The sequence below is a fragment of the Triticum urartu genome, chromosome 6 (assembly GCF_003073215.2).
Source record: "Triticum urartu cultivar G1812 chromosome 6, Tu2.1, whole genome shotgun sequence".
In the NCBI taxonomy this organism is placed as follows: domain Eukaryota; kingdom Viridiplantae; phylum Streptophyta; class Magnoliopsida; order Poales; family Poaceae; genus Triticum; species Triticum urartu.
This window is the reverse complement of record NC_053027.1, coordinates 30,022,151-30,026,713: the sequence shown is the minus strand read 5'-3', so window position 1 is coordinate 30,026,713 and position 4,563 is coordinate 30,022,151. Positions and strand designations below refer to the sequence as shown.

At 41.9% G+C, this 4,563-nt stretch overlaps 1 long non-coding RNA gene across 1 annotated transcript; it reads left to right on the top strand.

Moving 5' to 3' along the window:
- The first annotated feature begins 1,665 nt into the window (after positions 1 to 1,665).
- LOC125516092 lies at positions 1,666 to 4,106 on the top strand. Its single transcript, XR_007287231.1, has 3 exons — positions 1,666 to 1,835; positions 3,373 to 3,450; positions 3,876 to 4,106. It is a non-coding gene; the product is annotated as an uncharacterized LOC125516092 (long non-coding RNA).
- The last annotated feature ends 457 nt before the right edge of the window (positions 4,107 to 4,563 follow it).

The window sequence follows — 4,563 nt, the reverse complement described above, 5'->3', positions numbered from 1 at the left end:
CCGGTACAAGTAGTTCCAGGCAAAGAAACTGCCGGCAGAACATTAGCAGCGAGGGCATTGAAACTTCCGGTACACTTGAGGGCGTCATATCTGCCGGGAGAACTCTCCTATGGCCCATTATCTGCCGGGGTCCGCCTTTGGCGCGAAACCGAAATATCGTTTGGGCCTAAGCGCGCGCAACGGGGGAAAGGCGCGGGATAGATAGACAAAGAAATAAAACTTTGGGCCCGAAAGAACTAGATGCGCCGGCCCTCCTCCAGACCGCAGCCACCCCCGAACAACTTCCCCCAAATCCCCCTCCACTGACCGCGCCGGCCGCCCTAGATCGACCCCGAGCACTACCGCCGGCGTCCCCCACAACCGCAGCCTTGCCGCCGGCGTCCCCCACAACCGCAACCCTCCCGCCGGCGCCCCCACCACCGCAGCCCCGTCGCCGCCCCTAGCTACCCCACCACCGCCGGCCACCCTAGATCCCGAGTTCTGCAGCCGGCGGCCCGCACCAACACAGCCCGCCCCCGCCCCCAGCCCCCCCACCGCCGCTGGCAGCCCTCCACCCCGACGGTCCGACCACTGCCGCCTTTGCCCCCAACCACCCCACATCAGCGCTGCCGAGGACGGAGCACCCCCACGGACGACCACTGTCGCCGAGCGACTCCACCGCCGAACGTCTCCCCAAGCAGGCCTCCTCCCTCCACCTGAGCATGCGAGCACTGAGAGGGATTGCCTCCTCGATGTCCTCTCCGATCCCCCAAGCAGCGGAGCGTCCCTCTTCTCCCGTGACCAGCTCACTACCACATCAACATCCTATGTCTTCCTCCTCTGCCCATCAAGAGCATTTGGTGAGATTTCTTTGCAGCCAAGGTTCAATTCAAATTGTGTACTTGGATTCAGTTCTGATTTCTACAATTGTTAGATGGTTCATTTCAATGTGTGAACTTGGCAGATGATTCAATCCTAACTTCCAAAATTGTTAAATGGGTTAGTTTAATCTGTGTACTTGGCAGATGATTTAGTTCTAGGTTTTACAACAATTGTTTTTTGTGTTTAGTTGATGCCTCAAAGTTGTAGCTTCTCTGTTTGTGTTTTGCAAAATCAGATTTGTGGACAAAACAAGTGTTTTGTTTTTATGATATAGATAATGATATTCTTACTACTATTTTAGTTTTTGTTGTTCCTAAAATGACATGTTTCAATTGACTATTCTATTGTGCTAGAGCATTCCTAGTCCATATTGTATTTCTCCTTGGTTGTACTAGATATGAATGGCATGCATTTTGTCACTAGATAATTATGACGAGATGTTTGAAATGATTCATGATATGGCACACCTAATTGGGAATTTGCGTGATAGTGGCGGTGGGGAGGATCCAATTCACGAGGATGTAGAGCCAGGGAGCGTTGACCCTCTTCTAAAAGAAAAGAAGCGTGATGCAGATGCTTTTCGACAGTTCATAGCTGATGATAGCGAGGAGCTTTATCCAGGGTGCACACAACCTTCTTAAAGCTACGTTTTGTTGTTAGGTTAGTCCATATCAAATCTCTTGGAGGTTGGTTTCATAAAAGTTTTGACATGATGCTAGAGTGCTAAAAGAGGCCTTCCCAACAGCTACATGCTTACCTACTTGACATCTAATGTGCCATTAATTTTCTTTTCATGAAAAAGAATGGAACAAGAAAGAGACTAAGACAATGTTCAAGAACGAGAGGAAGAGAGGCTAGCGAGAATTAGAACAACAAACGGCGAGGATTTTGAACGGTTTGGCCGCCTTACATTTTCAAATGTAAATGAAGAATTTGGAGGCCCAGCTAGTCAGCGACAAACTAAAAGGAAGAAGGTGATATACCATGCCATTAATTTTCTTTTCAGTTACCATGATTTGGCTGTTTTAAGTGGTGGAATGATAATGCATTATGTTTGTTTGTTGAACCTTGAGAATATCTTTGCAAATAACAAGCTTCAGTACAAAGATGTCAAAGTTCTGATATAAACTGTACTAACTTATAATTGCAGATTCTAATTATAGTGAACTAGATAGGCGCTCACATGCTAATGGTCTGCGGTGACATTTTAAGCTCTTGTTTGTTGTCTTTAATGCTAGTGTGTAGCAGCCAGCAAAATTAGCTCTACTTCTTGGTGTGAATTTATGATGGTTATTTAGTTTATTTTATTTTTACACTGCATCATGCTATGTTTCATGAGTATAAACATGATATGCTTGGCATGCAGTTTTGGGGGAAAAAAGGAAGCATCCCATGTGTAAATTTCGTTTGACCTTGCATTTTACTGCTTACTATTTACTATACATCCAGAATTGTACTTGGAAGTGTCAAAATTTGTCATTTATAGTCGATGTTAGAAAATATTTAAAATTGATTCTGTTTTCTCTGCAGTTCGTAGATGTTGCTGGTTTGTAGTTAGAAAATATTTAAAATTGATTCTGTTTTCTCTGCAGTTCGAAACGTTTTTATCAAGCTTCTAGGTTTTGTCACAAATAGTAATGCTTTGCTCATTTAGTTGCTGCATGGTTAACTTGTGTCCAGGAAACTTAAGCCCCTGATTCCAGTTTACATTATTAATTAGTAATTCAAACAGGTCATTGTAGTTCTTTAGAAGTGGGCTTTTGTGTCCATCAGCCATGATTTTTGAATAAATCTGATTCTCTGATCTCACAAGGATAATGATTAACCTCTGTATATATAGATACTCCTACAGCAGGTATAAAAAAGATACTCGTACAGTACTTATTTTTGTCCATTACAAATATAAACTACAATTGGATCATCTTCCTTTCATGTACATGATAGACTCTGCCATGTCGAGAAATGAGTTTCATTGGATTCCATGCTTTAATTTGAGTCATATCTCATAATTGGATCCTCTTTCTTTCATGTACATGAATTATTTCAGCTCATTTGTTTGTAGAAAGCCTTGGTTTTATTTTCTAGGCTAATTCAACTTGTGTGAGATGTAGGAAAGTGAACCAATAAAAATTGTTTATTGAACCAAATGTTCGTAGTGTTTCACTAGATTAAATGTGTGGGCTTGTCACTAATCAGATACCATTTAGGGGACCTTAATTTCTCCAGCTAGTTTCCCTCTTATTTTGTGTAGTAGATGTAGAGAGCTTAGAAGGAAAAGCAAGCTCAAGTACAAGCTAATTTAATTCACTGGCTACTACAGTAACTTAGCGCATGCAACCTGCTTATACCAATTTGCTTATTGCAGTAACTTATATCACTGTATTTCCTGATCCTGCTTGAAGCTGCAGCTGTAACTTTGCATATGCGCTTGTTCAGTACAGTAGCTTCAAAATGTGCTTGTGTAATATTTAGTGTTTGATTGTGGCCTCGTGCTTGTGTTTCCAAATGCAGAAGACAATCAAAATGGTCATCAATTCTGTTCGCTTTACTTCGGTACAGGAATAGCCTCACTTCTGTTGTACAAGATAGGTACACCTACTAATTACTGTTAATATTTGTTAATATCTGTATAGACATTGCACACTATATTTGGATGAGAAGTAAGATAAGCTTGCTACTGTCAAGATGATAAAAAATGGACATGTTCTCTACTAAAGTAGAGATTACTCTAGAGATGTTACTAGTTGCTCTATGTTTCAGAACATATACGGCTGTTGTTGTCAGATCTTCCTGTTTATAGACTTTGCACATTACATTTTGATGAGAAGATAAGCTTGCTACTATTAAGATGATAAAAAATGGACATGTTCTCTACTATAGTAGAGATTAGTCTAGAGATGTTATTGGTTGCTCTATATTTTAGAAAATATGCGGCTGTTGTATGTGATTGCTGTAACATCTTCCTTAAATTCTGAATGCTGCTGTTGTATGTAACATCTTACGATCTATTGCAGCTGCAGGTTTCCCAAAGGTGCACAAGTTCACTAAGATTTGGAAGATCTTCAAGCTGCTGAAGATTTGGAAGACCTGCAATGTCCTGCGTCTTGTTTCTTGAACCTAGACATTTGTTCTGCTCATTTTGGTGGTGGTTTGGCTGTGTGGCACACATCTAGAAGCATATGTACATCTTTTGTGGCACTACTTTAGTTTGGTTGTGGGGTAAACATATATATATGTACTCCTTTTGTGGCACAACCTCTGTGTATATTGTCGTTATGTTTATCAAATGAAGTTCAAGGTTTTTGATGAGGCCTATATGTTACATTGATTGAAGTGCATGTATAAATTGTGTGATATGTCTTGATTGTCTGGACATATATAATTGATGGATATTACATAATAGCGACGCCTAGAACATTTCACTAGTGAAATCAACATGCTGGCATAATATCTGCCAGGTAAACATGCTTGTGCTGGCGGCTTAACTGTCGGTAATTGCAGATTCACATGCCTCGACCAATCTACTGGGAGAAAATGATCTGCCGGCAAATACATGAGTCAGGGCAGAAAAACTGCCGGGAGAAGTTTATCTGCCGGGAGAAGTAATCCCCGGCAGCCGTTCTCGTGGCAGTTCTATCTGCCAGGAGAACCACTGTCCCGGCAGTTTGTCTGCCCTCTAAAGAGTCTTCTCCCGGCAGTTTT